The following is a 19,113-nucleotide window of genomic DNA, read 5'->3' as shown; positions in this document are numbered from 1 at the left end:
ATCTTGAACTCCTGGCCTCAAGCAATCCTCCTGCCTCGGTCTCCCAAAGTGCTGAGATTATAGGCGTGAGCTACCAAGCCTGGCTGGAAATTTGCTCTTGACAAGATTGAACAGGGAAAGAGTGAAGGCAGAGAGGCAATTAAGGAGGTGATTGTTCCATCAGGGGTAAGGTGAGGAAGACCTGAATTAGGGCAGTGGCTGTAAGTCTTGGGGGCAGTAGGTAAGTTGATGAGTTCTTTAGGAAATAAAGTTTTCAGATCTTGACATTTCTTTGAGTTATGAGTGAAGAAGAATGAGTTGTCAAGGATAGCATCCAAGTTTCTGGCTTGTAGGGTTTACTAGATAGAAATGAAAGCAAGTCTCTGAAAGTAAACCTAATCTAATAGTCATCCTACATACTACAGCCACAGCCTCCCTTCCCCAGCTGGTCAGAGCCTCAAGGGTGAGGTCACAGGGCCTCTGTGGTCAAAATCCAGGATCTCCAATTCCCAATTCCATCCTGACTCCATCTCACCATTCTGCAAGCTGGTGTCAATTCAACCACTCTCCATATAGTCTGCTCAAGAGAAGGAAAAGATGAGGAATGAGAAAGAGAAAACATTAAAGACAGTAATTCTTCCTTCAAAAAACAGGGAAAGGTAAATATTCCACAGGACTCCAACAGTAAGGAAGGAAAAAAAGATGGGAGCGCCAGTCATGCGGCCATTGGCCATGTGGCTACAGCTTCCTTCTTCCACCTGCCCAGTCCTTATTCTCCTGTCTTCAGGCAGGCTCTCACTGGTTGGGGTTCTGGATCCAGAGCAGCAACTCTAATCTCTGTTCCTGAGGCTCTTGAACCCTTGGTGGGACTCTGATTAGAGTAGCAGTTTCTTCAGCCCACCGTTCCACAGGGTAAAATGTGCCCCAGGTGTTCTCTGGTTCCTTCTGCACCTTTCCTGGCCACCACAGGGTGTGGTAACAATCACAGGACTCCCTGAGTCTCAGGGTCAGTCATCAGCCTGACACTCTGACCCCCTCTTCTGTCTCTTCCTAATGCCATAGGGAGCCTCAAATGAAAGGGTAGAAATCTCAGCTTATGAAGGGATTATGACATTGTGCCCTGTGGCTTTCTTCCTTCCCTCCCTCCCTCCTTCTCTCTCTCTCTTTCTTTCTTTCATTCTCTTTCATTCTCTTTCTTTCTTTCTTTCTTTCTTTCTCTTTCTTTCTTTCTTTCCTTTCTTTCTTTTTCTTTCTTTCTTTCTTTCTTTCTTTCTTTCTTTCTTTCTTTCTTTCTTTCTTTCTTTCCTTCTTTCCTTTTTCTCTTTCTTTCCTTCTTTCTTTCTCTCTTTCTTTTTCTTTCCTTCCTTCCTTGCTTCCTTCCCTCCTTCCTAGCCTCCTTCCTTCCTTCCTAGCTTCCTTCCTTCCTTCTTTCCTTCTTTCTTTCTTTTTCTTTTTTTCTGAGACAGAATTTTGCTCATTGCCCAGGCTGGTGTACAATGGCCTGATCTTGGCTCACTGCAACCTCCACCTCCCGGGCTCAAGTGATTCTCCTGCCTCAGTCTTCCCAAGTAGTTGGGATAACAGGCATGCACTACCATGCCCGGCTAATTTTATATTTTTAGTAGAGATGGGGCTTCTCCATGTTGGTCAGGCTGGTCTCGAACTCCCGATTTCAGGTGATCTGACTGCCTTGGCCTCCCAAAGTGCTGGGATTACAGGTGTGTGCCACTGCGCCCAGCGGGTAGCATTCCTTTCTTGCATGCCCAGACCTTCACACTATTGATTAGGAGGACAAGAATGATCATTCTGAGATAGGGTCATTGATGCCATCTGAGCCATCCTTTCCCTCCTCTAGCCTAGAGATCCTTGAGTTTTTTAGCCATGAAGGGAAAACACTGTAAGTTGTTTCTGGTTTCATTCACGGCACAGCCGTGAATGAAACTTTTCTGACATCACTTAGTCTTTGCAAAGTGGTGTCCACCTACCTGGCACCACCCTGGGTCTTTACTAGAACAGCCTATCACTCTGTAAAGCCACTTGCTTCTAGATAACAGACACATGGTGAGATCAGCAAATCCTGTTGACGTTAGCCCCAACCTTATTTCTTTTTGTTTCTTTGGTAGTTTTATTTTGAAGAATTTTAGATTTACAGAGGAGTTGCAAAGTTTGTACTGAGAGTTCCCTTAACCCAGGTTCCCCTAATGTTAACATCTTCATAACTATGGTACTTTTAAAATTAAAAATTAGCATTTGTGTAACACTGTTAACTGAACTCCAGACTTTATTTGGATTTTCCTAGCTTTTTCACTAACGCCATTTTTCTGTTACAGGACCCACACTGCATTTAATGCCGTACTTCTTTTGCTGGGAAGAGCTTCTTGGTTGGAGCTAGCCTGGTCTAGGACACCATAGTTGCCTAGAAGACATCCCACGAGTCCATAGATGGTGGTGTTGGCAGGGAATGCAAACTCAATTCCTGAATAAGTGCCTATTCCAGTGAGGACAATTCTGTGTCCCTTCCATTGACCTGCCACCAGAGAACTGGATGGTTGCCTTGAGGTCTGGTACTGTATGAGGGGCTCAGGGTTTCACCGTTGCCAGCTCATTGGGCAGTAGCGGAGCTACATTGGCCTTGATGAAGAGAAGTCCATGCTGTTCCACCCAGGCATAGCCTCTATTCCTGCTTCTCTGTCTGCTTTGTTTCATGAGCTCTAGACAGCCCCTTGGTCCCTGTCTATGGCTTGTGAAAAGTCTCTTTTGCAGGGAGCCTTCTGGTAAACCTGTTTGTGATGTGGATTTTCAGTTTCCAGGTTCACCCAAAGAGGTCCAGCCACAAAGCTCTCCCCAGATCTCCTTGTCTTCAATTCACTTATACTCCAAGATCTTGATCATCTGAATCAAACCTTAATTGCTTCCCAAGAATCAGAGAGGAAGAAATTCCATTCTCTGCTGACTTTCAGGGCCACCCTCAGAACGTCAGTTTCCAGAGAAAGGAGAATCACTATGATCCAGCCACCTGAAGTGATTAGGAACTGAATTGGGGAGGAAGGGTAAGAATGGAGAGGAGATGAACTGGAGAGGTAGTGAAGAATTAGAATTTTCAGGACCTAGAGATTGATTGAATGTTGGAAGGATGGAGAAGAAATTATCAAGGATGACTTCTGGTTTCCTCTGTGGATGACTAGGTGACTGGTAGTGTCACCAGTTGGAAAGCCCTCCCCACCAGGTGATCCCACGTGACTCCATAGGCTTCTCCTCCTCCCTTTGCACACCTGTTGAGGATCACTGAGAGGTAGTAGCTGATACAACAAAAGTGGGCGAGATTGACCAAGAGGACTGTGTGGATTGAGAGAAGGAGGGTCAAGAATAGAGTTTGGAGGAACTCCAGAAACTCAGGCTGGGGTGGGTAAAGAGGAGTGTGAAGAAGACCAAGCCTAGAGGGTCAGACGTGTGAGGCTGTTGGCAGAAACCACATAATTGAGATTCCAATGGTCCTGAGCAGTAAAAGGATGCCAAGCCAGGAAAAGGGAGTAAGCGAAAGGGAATGCTCTTGAACGCCTTGATTTCCATGTCAAGTAACATGGAACGGAATCATTCTCGAGTTTTCAATTCTGTATCACCCTCCTTCCACACTGCACCAGAGACTCCCAGGATGGGATTCCTCGGCCTTACAAGGCGGGGAGGGGGAACAGCGGACTGGCTAATGTGGTCTCAGCTCCTGGAGCTGGCAGCAGCTAGAAATCCTTCCTAGTAGGTTAGACAGCCCGCCCCACCCACCCTTGGGCCTTCCGGATCTTACCCATGAAGCCAGCAAGGAGTGAGGTGGGGACAGGGATTACCCCACCATGACCTTAGTACCTCTGGAAAAGTAAGTCACAGCCTCTTGCCTCCCAACACCACCACCCCCACCCCCCACCCACACACAATTCCCTACTTGACCTTGAGGCCTGGGGACAGAACCAGCTTTATAGGCATTCGACCTCTACTGTCACACAGGGTCTCCTGCTCAGAAGGGCGCATGCTAGATTTAACACTCTGCTGTCCTCATCTAGAAATTCTTAATAATTTTTTAACAAGACCTACACATTTTCATTTTACACTGGGCTCCACACATTCTATGGCTGGTCGTGTGTAGGGAAACAGAGGCCCTGGTCTGATGGAAGAGGTAGGATATTCATGCAGGGGCAGAGTTGCAGGCAGGGTTTGAATTAAGCACCAAAAATATCTTGCTCCCTGCCCTCCTCTCCCTCCTCCTTCATTTCTGACAGAAGCTGGGGTAGGAGAGGGGCAGGGAGGTGACTTTGGAGTAGTTAACTCATCGTCCCCTTGGCCCCTCTGATTTTCTTATTCTCTACCAGACCACGGAAATGGGAGAGGTGGGGGACTCATCGCCTGCAGCATCAGAACTGAGGAAGCAGGGACCAGGGAAGCTGGGAGAGGACAGAGAAGGAAGAAGAACCATGTACGCATGGCCTTGCCGCTCCCCTGCTCCCCCCCACTGGCAGCCCATCTAATCACACTAATTCCTAAGCATGCTAATTCCTGATGGAGCCACCCTCTAAAGCTCTCACATGTTCATCTGTTTATCGCTTTACTGCCTCTGCCTGGTCCTCAGTTAAAGCTTGGTCACCTTTTACCCTGATGATTCCACAGTCTCCTGCGAAACTCCCCACCTTCCTAGCCCGGCTGCAGCCCACTCTGCCCTCGGCTGCTGGTAGGTTCTCTGCAGCTCCCTTGCTTAAGGCCCTTCTTCACTCTCCACCTCCTGTGAGACCAAATCTAGACTCCTGGGCACCAAAGCCACCAAGGCCCTTCCACATGAGGGGCCCTTATACCTCTGGGGCCTCAGCTCTGCCTCCTACTCACCCCCAACCGCTACCCTGGCCCCCTAGGCTCCACGCATTCAATATGGAGCTGCTTTTATTCCTTGACCAGTTTATGCAGGGCTTGAAACACCCCCCCAGCCTGCTGCCACTTCTTCATCTAGCTAATCCGGATAGTAAGTCACAACTAGGTTTAAACATCACTTTAAGCTTTCTCTGGCTTCTTGAGTCCCTAGAGACTTTGTGACTGAATAAAGAAGTAATGAAAAATTAGGGAGTTCAAAATTCAAGAGGTGTAAAAGGGTACAGTGAACAGTCTCTCCCTCCTTTTCTCTCTCTGGTTTCATTCCTGGAGAAATCAATGTTCCAGTTTCTCATGCAGCCTTGCAGAGATATTTTATGCACACACAAGCCATATAAATGTTCTCCCCTTTTTACAGAAATGGTAGCACTCCCATGCTATTCCGAGCTTTCGTCTGGATTTCTTTTTATACCTTACCTACACCTGTATTTCACTTACATTTCATCCACATATACTCCTGAGCCTTGCTTTTCATTTTACACTGTACTTTAGTCTTTGATTTATTGGTCAAGATTTCAAACTCCTTGAGGGCATGGAGCAAGTCTTGTTTGTTTGTTTGTTTGTTTTTGAGATAGTCTCACTCTGTGGCCTAGGCTGGAGTGCCGTGGCACGATCTCAGCTCACTGCAACCTCCACCTCCCAGGTTCAAGCAGTTCTCCTGCCTCAGCCTCCTGAGTAGCTGGGAGTATAGGCATGCACCACCACACCCAGCTAATTTTTGTATTTTTAATAGTGATGGGGTTTCACCATGTTGGCCAGGCTGTTCTCAAACTCCTGACCTCAAGTGATCCATTGACCTTGGTCTCCCAAAGAGCTGGGATAACAGGCATGAGCCACTGCACCCAGCTAAGTCTTTTTTAAATTTTGTATTTCTAGCACCAAGAGCATGGTAGGTGTTAAAAGACTACGTGTGGGCCAGGCGCAGTGGCGCATGCCTGTAATCCCAGCACTTTCAGAGGCCAGGGCTGGCAGATCGCTTAAGCCCAGGAGCTCAAGACCAGCCTGGGCAACATGGCAAAATCCCATCTCTACAAAAAATACAAAAATTAGCCGGATGTGGTGGCACATGCCTGTGGTCCCAGCTACTTGGGAGGCTGAGGTGGGAGGGTCGCTTGAACCCAGGTGGTCAAGGCTGCAGTGAGCCGTGATCACATCACTACACTCCAGCCTGGGCATTGGAGTGAGATCTTGTCTCAAAAAAAGAAAAAAAAAAAAAAAAGACTGTATATATTTTATAACTTATAGGCTTACACAGGACACAGTGGTCTGCACCTGTAGTCCTAACTGCTCAGGAGGCTGAGGCAGGAGGATCACCTGAACCCAGAAATTTGGGGCTATAGTGTGCTATGCCCTGGGCCCCTTCACCAGAATAAAACCATTGGAAGAGGCTTTCAGACTGCTGTGAGGAGAAAGAGAGGTTCTTCCTACGCTGCTAGGCATACAAAGAGATGGAAATGTAAAGAAGGTCTCAGAGAAGCTGGAGCTGGGAGAAGAAGGCCAGCTGGGATGGTAGTGAGTGTCTAAGTGTTTTGCCAACTATGGGTTCTAGAATCAAGTTAGTAGATTGTGACCAGTTTAAAAAATATAAACTACATAGAAAATATCAGAGGCTGGGTGTGGTGGCTCATACCTGTAATCCCAGCACTTTGGGAGACCGAGACAGACGGATCACCTGAAGTCAGGAGTTCGAGACCAGCCTGGCCAACACGGTGAAACCCTGTCTCTACTAAAAATACAAAAATTAGCCAGGTGTGGTGACTCACACCTGTAGCCCCAGCTCCTGGAGAGGCTGAGGTGGGAGGATCATTTGATCGTGACACTGAACTCCAGCCTGGGCAACAGAGTGAGACCTTGTCTCAAAAAAAAAAAAAAAAAAAGGAAAGAAAAGAAAAAATAGAGGGTACTTTTACATGTGTAAGGGTAAATATTATTTCTTTTCATTTGTTTGAGACAGGGTCTTGCTGTGTCACCCGGGTTGGAGTGCAGTGGCCTGATCACAGCTAACTGCAGCTTCAACCTATGGGGCTCAAGTGATCCTCTTCCTTCAGCCTCCTCAGTCACCGTGACTAGAGGAGCACATGCCACCAAACTTGGCTAATTTTTAATTTTTTTCTAAAGATGAGGTCTCACTACATTGCCCAGGCTGGTCTCAAATTCCTGGGCTCAAGTGATCCTCCTACCTCAGCTCCCACAAAGTGGTGTGAGCCATCATGCCAGGTCAAATATTATTTTTGTTTAATTTACTATTTTTTGTTTGTTTGTTTTTACAAGGTTAGTCAAGTGAAGCAGTGGGAGTGGAGTACATATTGTTTCTTAAACCTTTATTTCAGTTTTGTGCATGTGTGTATGTGTATACTGGTTTCTGATGAACAACAGATATCTTACTGAGAGTCTTAGTACAAACGAACAAAAAATGGTGAAACTCATGGAGAAATAATGAAAAAGCTCATGGTGAGTAAAGTCCTACACTGGGAATGAGGATTCACAGACGAACCAAGCCTCAGAGAGGAAGGCAGGGTACCTTTTGTGGAGCTCAATCTCCATCTGAGTGCAGAAATCTTCCTACACTCACAACTGACAAACAGCTTTGAGCCTCTCTGGAAGACTTCAGGGACCAGCAGCTCAGTATTTCTCAAGCCTGTTGAAACCACCTTTGCAAAGATTCTGACAGTAAAAGAAATCTGACATGGCCAACTCCATCTTGCTTCTAGCCTCACAGATGGGCTGTCTTCGGCTCATTCCTGCACAAAGGCCAAACTAAACATGGGAGGAATTTGGTTTATAGTTTAACTTGAAAGCAAGGATGATAATGGTCCCTCCCTAAAACTAACCTCCTCCTTGCTCAGGGACCAAAAATGTAGGCGTAGTTTCTATAATCCTTTACTGCTCAGAGGTCATGTGGCCAGAGGTCACAAGATTTGTGATTTGCCCGCCCTGTAGGTAACATCACTACTGTAAAACCTAGGCTTGGTCTTTTGAGATGCATTCTGGCAACTGACAGACCCCACCTAGATCAGTGATTCATGACTCAACTGGGCCTGTGGCCCCACCAAGAGGCAGATGCAGCACAGAAGGACCATTTTCCACACCCCTGTGATTTAATCCCTAACCAGTCAGCAGTGCCCATTCCTAGCCCCCTGCTCATCAAATTGTTCGTAAAAACCCCAATTTATGAGCCTTCAGGGAGATTGATTTGAGTAATAACTCCATCTCCGGGCTGGGCACAGTGGCTCACGCCTGTAATCCCAGCACTTTGGGAGGTCAAGGCGGATGGATCACCTGAGGTCAGGAGTTCAAGACCAGCCTAGCCAACATGGCAAAACCCCATCTCTACTAAAAATACAAAAATTAGCCGGGTGTGGTGGTGCATGCCTGTAGTCCCAGCTACTTGGGAGGCTGAGGCAGGAGAATCGCTTGAACCCAGGAGGCAGAGATTGCAGTGTGCCAAGATCACACCACTGCACTCCAGCCTGGATGACAGAATGAGACTCTGTCTAAAAAAGTAAAATAAAATAACTCCATCTCCCATGTGGCAGACCTCGTGTCAATTCAACTCTTTCTTTAATGCAATGCTAAGGTCTTGGAGAATTGATTTGGTCTGTGCAGTGGGCAGGAAGAACCCCCTGGGTAATTACAGTGTTCTGCCAATGGACAGCTCAAGTTGTTAGAACGTTCATCCTCTTTGCCCCTCTGACTTCCACCTCTGTTGTAATCCAGTCTAGGAACAAATAGGCAAATAAACTAAGAAAGCTATCTTGTGACCTCTAAGTTTCGTTTTCCTCCTGGTATAAGTATTTGTGTTTCTCAAGTATCTGAGCTTCCATAGACTTCACTATTCTAGTTGTTTCTCTAGCAGTTACCATTCTTTATATTATGGATGAGATATAGATATAAGCACTTTTCATTTCTATTTTACTAATTCTCACAACACTGCTATGCAAAAGGTACTGTTATTATCCTTTTGCATATGAGGCTCAGAACACTTAAATTGCTTACCCAAATTACACAGCCAGTTAGTGGCAGGATGAAATTTACCAATGTCTTTGTGTGATACCTAGAATTGATCTCAATCCTCCAGATGTGGTTTGACTGGCCCAAAGCAGAGAATCTTTATCCTGACTTCCCCTTGGTGGGCAAACTTTTATTTAAAATAGAGATGGGGTCTCACTATGTTGCCCAAGCTGATCTCAAACTCCTGGTCTCAAGTGATCCTCCTGCCTCAGCCTCCCAAAGTGCTAGAATTGCAGGCATGTGCCACCTTGCCCAGCCTAACATTCTTATGTCTCTAGGTGCACATATGCACACATTTCTGTGAATATATGGGCAAGAGTGAAATTGCTAAATCACAGGGTCTAGCATTTCCAAGTTTAGTAACATCAAACTGTCTTCCACCAATTTACACTCCTACGAAGGTTCATATTATTCCATATTCTTAACATCAGCATTGGCATTCTGGTGAGCGTGTAGTGGTATCTGATTGAGTTTTTAATTTGCATTTGCATGATGACTAATGATCTCTTGCATCTTTTCATATGTATATCAGTTATTTTCAGTTTCCCTTCTCAATGAAGTGCCTGTTCAAGCCTTTTGTTATTTTTCTATTAGATTGTCTTTTCTTATTGATTTTTAGGATTTTTCCTTCTTTTTTTTTTTTTTAAACCCAAACTGACCATGTATTTTCCCTACTTTATTTTATTTTTGACACAGGATCTCTTGCTCTGTCACCAAGGTTGGAGTGCAGTGGCGCAATCAGGGCTCACTGAAGCTTTGACCCCAAGGGCTCAAGTCATCCTCCTGCCTCAGCCTCCTGAGTAGCTGGGACCACAGGTGTGCACCACCACACTCAGCCAATTTGTGTATTTTTAGTAGAGATGGGGTTTTGCCATATTGCTCAGGCTGGTCTCCAACTCCTGGGCTCAAGTAATGCCTGCCTCAGCCTCACAAAGTGTTGGGATTACAGGTGTGAGCCACCACTCCTGGCTGGATTTTTCTATTGTAATCTATATTTATTTGTCAGTTATGCATTAAAAATGTCTTTTCCTGGCTGGGCGAGGTGGCTCACGCCTGTAATCCCAGCACTTTGGGAGGCCGAGGTGGGCAGATTGCTTGAGCTCAGGAGTTCGAGACCAGTCTGGGCAACATGGTGTAACCCTGTCTCTACTAAAGATACAAAAATTAGGCCGGGTGCAGTGGCTCACACCTGTAATCCCAACACTTTGGGAGGCCGAGGCGGGTGGATCACCTGAGGTCAGGAGTTCGAGACCAGACTGGCACCAGTACCGAACTACTGCAATTTCTATAGCTTGCAGTTGATAATAAGCTTTACGGTCTGGTGGAGCAAATCCTCCCATCTCTCATGGCTAGGCATTTTTGAGGCTGGGATTGCTCATACACACAGATCCATTCCACCGTTTAGGGAGTGTGTGGGGTGGGGTGGGGTGGGGAGGACGGGTGCTCAGGGGAGAGGTGGGAGAGCAGCGCAAGGATCCTCTCTGTTTCTGTGGCATCCTCCCAAGGGGCGGGAACGTATAACCAGTGCCAATCACCATGTAGGGAGATCATATATGCGTCAGCAGGCTCCCTTGTCACTTATCCTAGAGGGACAGGCACCTCACAAAACCCAGATGCTGATCCAAAGAAGCTGCTTCACACACGTCTCTCTCATACAATCCTAAAGGTATGCCCTTCCTCGCAAAGCACGTGTGCCTGCTCAGCACCCTAAACACGGATCCTGGACCAGAGGGGCTGAGGACTCCCTTAAGACGCCCTGGTGAGCTGAAGAACCGGTCCCTTAGTCAAGGAACTGTTTTTCTTTTCTTTTCTTTTTTCTTTTCTTTCTCTCTCTCTCTTTCTTTCTCCTGTTCCCCCCTCCCGCCCCGCACCTTCTCTCTCTCTCTCTCTCCTCTTTCACCAGCTGCAGCATCTAAGGGACTGGCCTCCCCCTCCCTCTCCCCTCCCCCTCCCCCTCCCCTCCCCCTCCCCCCCTCCCCTTCCCCTCCCCCTCCCCCCTGCCCTCCCCTCCCCTCCCCCGCCCTCCCCTCCCCTCCCCTCCCCTCCCCTCTTTTCTTTTCTTTTCTTTCCTTTTTCTTTTGAAGTCTCGCTCTGTCTCCCAGGCTGGAATTCACTGGCGCGATCTCGGCTCACTGCAACCTCCACTTCCCGGGTTCAAGCCATTCTCCTGCCTCAACCTCCCCAGTAGCTGAGATTACAGGCGCGCGTCACCACGCCCGGCTAATTTTTGTATTTTTAGTTGAGACGAGAGTTCACCATCGTGGCCAGGCTGGTCTCGAACTCCGGCCTCCCAAAGTGCTGGGATTATAGGTGTGAGGCACCGCATACAGCCTAAGGGACTGTTTTCTGACTGACAGACACAGACGACTTCACTCAGCACCCGACAACCAACACAAACACACTAGGGTGCGTGCCGGACCTCAAGAAAATACCCCTCTGGGGACTGCAGCCTCGTTATTGTTCGTGACCAATTGGAGTCCCGCAGGCGCCATTTCCCCGCCGCTTGGTTCGGTCGAGCCACTTCGTTGGTGGCTCAGGCAGCAGTAACGTATCGCGCTTGCTCAGTAGCCAATAAGAAACATGCCGGCCCCCTCCGCCCCCTGGGACCTCCTAGACCGGCCGACCTATCTATGCCCAGCCCGAAGCAGCATCCTCCGGATCCTTCGGGTTCTTTCGGAAGTTTCCCTCCAGGGTAAAGTCGCGTTCGCTCTCCCAGCAACACATTTTTTCTGCCCGACTCGCGCGTGCGCACTGACAGGCTTAGGACGGCCCTGAAATGAAAACATCTTGAGAGAGGAGGAGGGACCCTAAGCCGCTGCCTGACCGGTCACTGGGGATACCCACACAACCCAAGGTGGCCGCTGCCGGAAGCGGTCCCCAAAACAGGAATTGTAGGACCAAAAGGTATGGTGAGGTCCCACCGAGATTTGAACTCGGATCGCTGGATTCAAAGTCCAGAGTGCTAACCATTACACCATGGGACCTGCTGGCTGCTTTAGGTGGCCGCAAGTCTCCTCAAGCCAGGAGAGCTCTGGGCGGTCTTTCCAGAGAGGCGGCCGTGTCCACGTTTGCCAGACTGGGCCCTGGGCCGGGGACCCACCGGCTGCGCGGCGAGGGCTTCTGCGTCCTTCGCTTTCCAGGCGTTTCTGGTCCCGGGGTTATCCTGTCTTCCTGCGCTCCTCCAGGGACTGGGAGGTCGGAAAGGCAGCAGGCTGGCAGGGTTGGCTATGTGGGGCCGGAATGGGTCCGGGGAAAGCCTGCTCCAACCCCAGTTCCAGAGCAGGAGGCGCGGCGCACGGAGCCTGGGTTGTTTGTTTATTTACGTTAGGGGGTGCCTCAGAAGCGGTGTTTTGGCCAAGCGGGAAGGGAAGCGGACTGGCAAGTGGGGGACAACGGTTCAAACCCCAGGCGCCCCAGGGACGCGGGAACGGAGACTTTGAAATTGCGCCGGCAGCCTGACCCCGTCGGTGCGAGTCCTACTGTTTCAGGTGGCTAGAGCTCTCAAGGAAAACCGTCCCAAAGTTTCGCCTCCACTTGCTTGTGTGCCTAATTAAAAACCACCAGGTGGGACTGCTGAGATAACACCCAGATACCCTTCCTTGCTGGGCGATTATCCTTAACTTTAGGATTAAATAAGATCGGTGAAAAAGACACTCCCCTCTGGGCTCTCTCCCACATTTTAGTGAATGTCTACGTAAACGGATGTTTCTGCAGGTCAATCTGGCTACATCTAATTTTTACACGCCGTTTGACTCAGCAGTTTCACCTTTGAGACTAACCTACTCAAACACCAAGGCAAGTGCCAAGACATATGTTCCAGGATGTTCTCAGCTGTGTTGTTTATAATAGTAAAAAACAAAATAAATGTCCAAGTGAAAATTGGTTAATATCTACACAATATTGTGCAAGAATTTAGGGAATAACTTATTGTAATGATATAAAAAGATATACAGGCCCAAACAAAACTACTTGCCAATTATGCATAATAATAATAAAATCGACTTACCAATTAGTATGTATACATACCAATTTGTGTAACAATATAATAATAGGTAAAATCTACTTACCAATTTGTATGTATAATAGTGTTGTACCAATTAGTGTGTATAATAATATAGTATATATTATTAATTATATATAACAATTATATAAAAATAAAATACATCATTAATAATATATACTAATATCTAATTCATATATAATATATACTAACAAAATATAGTAATATGTATAATATCCCATGACTTATAAACAAACAGAAAAGTTATACATGTGTGTAATGAACATTTACCATTTATTTGACTTGTGACATCTGACTTCCTTTCTTGAGGGCACCAACACTGTGTAGATCTGGGTGACAGCCACTGTGCCCCGAGGTAGATTAACTCACTCTCCAGCAGTCAGAATGAGACGTAGCTTGGCCAATTAGACTTAAAATCCAGAGACTGATGCCCACAAGCAAGGGCATTTTAGAACTCGTTCTGCTGCTAGTGGTGGCTGTGACACCCAGTGTCCCAGGGGCAGTGGGGGCAGCCAGGCCATGCCCATTGGCAGCAGAACTGGCATCCTAACCACACGGCCCAGGATCCTTACCTTGCCTGAGATCCTGGCTGCCCAGTTCCCCTTGGGCTTTGCCCATCTTCCTGAGTTTGCTTTTCTAGCCTCTCTCTGGTGCTCTGAACTATCTCACATACCTCCAATAAATCTCTTTTCTTGCTTAATGTACCCAGTCATTTTCTGTTGCATGCAGTCAAGACCATGGTAGCCTAAATCTGAAATGCTCTGTTGATGATTTATCTCTGGGGAGTAAATTTATAAGGACTTTTCTGTTTTTCCATATTGCTTGAAGAAAAATAACTCTTGTATATGGCCAGAAGAAACAGTAAAGATTTTCCATTTTGAGAAACAAACCAATCTCCCCTTAAGCTCCTATGGCTTAAGGGTGAGTTATTAAGGCTGAAGTTGAATGACTTCAGTCAGCATCTTTGGACTCAGCTTTCCTGTTTATTTCTTCCTTACGAGGGTTCTGTGAGCACCAGTGAGAGTGCATTGAAATTAAAATCTCAAAAGCTACCGTAGAAACCCTAAAGGGTCATGATGATATTCTTTGACAATGCATAGGAGATAATTCCTTCTGTCCAATGTGAGGGTAAAGGTGACTCCACCCTCCTACTTCCACTTCTCCCTACTCCCATTCCCTAGCTCTGTCTCTTTTCTATTTTCTTTTCTTCCCCTTCCCCTTCCCTTTCCCCTTCCCTTCCTTTCTTATTTTTTTTTTTGAGACGGAGTCTGGCTCTGTTGCCCAGGCTGGAGTGTAGTGGCATGATCTCGGCTCACTACAACCTCTGCCTCCTAGATTCAAGCGATTCTCCTGCCTCAGCCTCCCGAGTAGCTGGAACTACAGATGTGCATCACCACCTTGCCCAGCTAATTTTTGTGTTTTTAGTAGAGATGGAGTTTCGCCATGTTGGCCAGGTTGGTCTCCTCAAACTCCTGGCCTCAAGTAATCCACCCGCCTCTGCCTCCCAAAGTGCTGAGATTACAGGCCTAAGCCACTGCGCCCGGCCACATTTACTAATTTTTTAATGATAAGAGAGAAAAGGGAGACAGGATGTAATCTTCCTTCCCCAGAATAACTAGTTTCTATTAACATAAAGCCACAGTTCATGACATTGTAAAGATGGCAACCCATGGCATCTTTGAGAACAGACCCAGCCTCCCCAAGTGACTCCTGAAGCATGGAAGAGTCCTAGGTTCTGCTAGAGGTGGAGTTAGTGTGGCTTCAGCCCTGGCACTGAGACTGAGGGCTGAATCAGGCAGAGGGGGAGAACAGTGAGGCCACAGGTTAGGAAGGACCTGAAGAAAGGCTGGGCGCGGTGGCTCACGCCTGTAATCCCAGCACTTTGGGAGGCCAAGGTGGGTGGATCACCTGAGGTCTAGAGTTCCAGACCAGCCTGACCAACATGGAGAAACCCCGTCCCTAGTAAAAATACAAAATTAACCAGGTGTATTGGCGCGTGCCTGTAATACCAGCTACTCAGGAGGCTGAGGCAGGAGAATCGCTTGAACCTGGGAGGCGGAGGTTGCCGTGAGCCAAGATTGTGCCATTGCACTCCAGCCTGAGCAAAAAGAGCAGAACTCTGTCTAAAAAAAAAGAAAAGAAAAGAAAAAACCAACAAATATACATGTATATGAATATGAATATTCCTTTTCTTTTTTCTTGTGTAGAGACAGAGTCTTGCTATGTTGCCCAGGCTAGTCTCCAACTCCTGGGCTCAAGTGATCCTCCTGCCTTGGCCTTCCAAAGTGACAAGATTACAGATTTGAGCAACTGAGCCCAGCACATATTCTTTTTCTTAAAAAAGAAAAAAATCAAAACACTGTTCTGTACCTTGTTTTATTAGCACCATATGTTGCATATGTTGAAGATTGTTCAATAACAGAATATATAAAATCTATCTCATTTTTTAAAATAGAGTCAGGAATCTTGCTATGTTGCCCAAGCTGGTCTTGCACCCCTGGCCTTAAGTGATCCTCCTGCCTTGGCTTCCCAGAGTGCTGGATTACAGGAATGAGCCACTGCCCCCAGCTTTATCCCTTTAAATGATATGTAAATGAATTATTAATTATATAATGGAAAATGCACAAATTTTAACTGGAGAAACCAATACTTTTTTTTTTTTTTAACAAATGTATACACCTGTTTGATGATCACCTAGAGCAAGATATAAAGCATTTCCATCACCCCAGAAAGTTCTCTGGTACTCTTTTCAAGCCATTACCACCTACCTCCCTGGAATCACTATACTGGTTTCTATCACCATAAATTACTTTTGCCTGCTCTTAAATTTTACATATATGAAATTCACTTATCTGTAGTGTATTTTGTGTCTGGTTTATTTTGCCAGACACAAAATCAATCAACAAAATTAAATCAATACTTTTGAAGGCTGGGTGCGGTGGCTCCCACATGTAATCCCAGCACTTTGGGAGGCTGAGGCGGGTGGATCACAAGGTCAGGAGTTTGAGACCAGCCTGGCCAATATGGTGAAACCCAGTCTCTACTAAAAATACAAAAAAATTAGCTAGGCGTGGTGGGGCATGCCTGTAATCCCAGCTACTTGGGAGGCTGAGGCAGGAGAATTGCTTGAACCCGGGAGGCAGAGGTTGCAGAGACCATGCCACTGCACTCCAGCCTGGGAGACAGAGTGAGACTCTGTCTCAAACAAATAAATAAATAAATAAATAAATAAATAAAGAACAATTTTGAGACTCATGCCTGTCATTTTATGTATCGGTAGTACATTCTTTCATTGCTGAGTAGTATTGCATTGTATGACTATACCGCAATTCGTTGGTCCATTCTCCAGTTGATGGACATTTGGGTTGTTTACAGTTTGGGGCTAGTATAAATAAATCTGCTATGATCACTCTTGTACAACCCTTTTTTAGTCTTGGGTATAAACCTAAGAATAGAATTGCTGGGCTATAGGCTATGTGTGTACTTAAGTTTATTAGGAACTACCAAACAGTTTTCCAAGATGCTTTGTACTATTTTATACTCCCACCAGCAGTGTATGGGAGAGTTCCAGTTCTACATCTTTGTTGGTAGGTGGTATTGTTAGTCTCTTAAATTTCAGCCATTCTGGTGGTTATATAGTGATCTCTTTTTATGGTTTTAATTTGTATTTCCCTGATGGTTATGATGTTGAACATCTGTTTTACATGCTTACTAACTGTATAGATATGTTCTTTTCTAAGTGCTGTTTAAAGTATTGTTCATTGCCAGGCGCAGTGGCTCACGCCTGTAATCCCAGCACTTTGGGAGGCCGAGGCAGGCGGATCACAAGGTCAGGAGATCGAGACCATGGTGAAACCCCGTCTCTACTAAAAAATAGAAAAAAATTAGCCAGGCGCAGTGGCGGGCACCTGTAGTCCCAGCTACTCGGGAGGCTGAGGCAGGAGAATGGCGTGAACCCGGGAGGCAGAGCTTGCAGTGAGCCGAGATTGCGCCACTGCACTCCAGCCTGGACGACAGAGCGAGACTCCGTCTCAAAAAAAAATAAAAATAAAAAATAAAGTATTGTTCATTAAGAAACTGTTTTTCCCAGTCTGGGCGACTTGGCAAGACCCTGTCTCACAAAAAAAGTTTTTCTTATTAATTTACAGGAATTCCTTATGTATCCTGATATTAATCCTTTATCAAATATATGTATGTTGAACATTTTCTCCCAGTCTGTGGCTTGCCTTTTCACTTTCTTTTCTTTTTTTTTTTAAAGACAGAGTCTCACTCTGTCACCCAGACTGGAGTGCAGTGGCATGGTCTCTGCAACCTCTGCCTCCTGGGTTCAAGTAAGTCTCATGCCTCAGCCTCCTGAGTAGGTGGGATTACAGGTGCTTACCAGCATGCCTGGCCAATGTTTGTATTTTTAGGAGAGACGGGGTTTCACCATGTTGGCCAGGCTGGTCTCGAACTCCTAACCTCAAGTGATCTGCCCACTTCAGCCTCCCAAAGTGCTGGGATTACAGGCATGAACCACTGCGGCCAGCTGCCTTTTCACTTTCTTAATAGTGTCTGTATTAGTCTGTTTGCACACTGCTGATAAAGACATACCTGAGACTGGGAAGAAAAAGAGGTTTAATGGACTCATAGTTCATGTGGCTGTGGAGGTCTCACAATCATGTAGGAAGGTGAAAGGCATGTATTCTCATGGTGGCAGACAAGAGAAGAGTGCTTGTGCAGGAAACTCCCCTTTTTAAAAACCATCAGATCTCATGAGACTTATTTACTATCATGAGAACAGCACGGGAAAGACCTGCCTCCATGATTCAGTTACCTCCCATTGGGTCCGTCCCACAACACATGGAAATTCAAGATGAAATTTGGGTGGGGACACAGCCAAACCATATCATTCTGCCCCAGTACCTCCCAAATCTCATGTCCTCACATTTCAAAACCATTCATGCCTTCCCAACAGTCCCCCAAAGTCTTAACCCATTTCAGCATTAACTCAAAAGTTGACAGTCCAATGTCTCATCCAAGACAAGGCAAGTCCCTTCTGCCTATGAGCCTATAAAATCAAAAGCAGATACAATGGGGGTACAGGGTAAATACAGCTGTTTCAAATGGGAAAAAATGGTCAAAACAGAGGGGCTACAGGCCTCATGCAAGTCCGAAATTCAGTGAGGCAGTCAAATCTTAAAGCTCCAAAATGATCTCCTTTGACTCCGTGTCTCACATCCAGGTCACACTGATGTAAAAGGTGGGTTCCTATCGTCTTGGGCAGCACCCCCCTGTGGCTTTGCAGGGTACAGCCTCCCTCCTGGCTGCTTTCACAGGCTGGTGTTATCTACAGCTTTTCCAGGTGCGCAGTGCAAGGTGTTGGTGGATCTACCTTTCTGGGCTCTGGAGAATGGGGGCCCTCTTCTCACAGCTCCACTAGGTGGTACCCCAGTAGTGACTCTGTGTGGGGGATCTGACCCCACATTTCCCTTCCTCACTGCCCTAGCAGAGGTTCTCTTTGAGGGCCCCACCCCTGGAGCAAACTTCTGCCCGGGCATCCAGACATTTCCATACATTCTCTGAAATCTAGGTGGAGGTTTCCACATCTCAATTCTTGACTTTGGTGCACCCATAGGCTTAACACCATGTGGAAGCTGCCAAGGCTTGGGGCTTGCACCCTCTGAAGCTACAGCCCAAGCTCTTTGTTGGCTCCTTTCAGCCACAGCTGGAGCAGCTGGGATGCAGGGCACCAAATCCCTAGGGTGCACTCAGCACAAGGACCCTGGGCTAGGCCAACTAAACCATATTTTCTTCCTAGGCCTCCAGGCCTGTGATGGGAGAGGCTGCTGTGAAGACCTCTAACATGCCCTGGAGACATTTTCCCCTTTGTCATGGCGATTAATATTTGGCTCCTCATTACTTATGCAAATTTCTGCAGCTGGCTTGAATTTCTCCTCAGAAAATGGGATTTTTTTTTTTCTTTTTTTTTTTTTCTTTTTTTTTTTTTTGAGATGGTGTTTTGCTCAGTCACCCAGGCTGGAGTGCAGTGGCACAATCTTAGCTCACTGCAACCTCTGCCTTCTGGGTTCATGTGATTCTCCTGCCTCAGCCTCCCGAGTAGCTGGGATTACAGGCACGCAACACTATGCCTGGCTAATTTTGTATTTTTAGTAGAGACAAGGTTTCATCATGTTGGCCAGGCTGGTCTCAAACTC

General features: G+C 46.6%; 1 non-coding gene across 1 annotated transcript; it reads right to left on the bottom strand.

Annotated features, from left to right (window-relative positions):
- Positions 1–11,807: 11,807 nt before the first annotated feature.
- On the bottom strand, positions 11,808–11,879 carry TRNAQ-UUG (transfer RNA glutamine (anticodon UUG)). The gene has a single exon. It is a non-coding gene; the product is annotated as a tRNA-Gln (tRNA).
- Positions 11,880–19,113: the final 7,234 nt, after the last annotated feature.

Source organism: Chlorocebus sabaeus, chromosome 16, assembly GCF_047675955.1.
Source record: "Chlorocebus sabaeus isolate Y175 chromosome 16, mChlSab1.0.hap1, whole genome shotgun sequence".
In the NCBI taxonomy this organism is placed as follows: Eukaryota; Metazoa; Chordata; class Mammalia; order Primates; family Cercopithecidae; genus Chlorocebus; species Chlorocebus sabaeus.
This window is presented reverse-complemented; position numbering and strand designations above follow the sequence as displayed.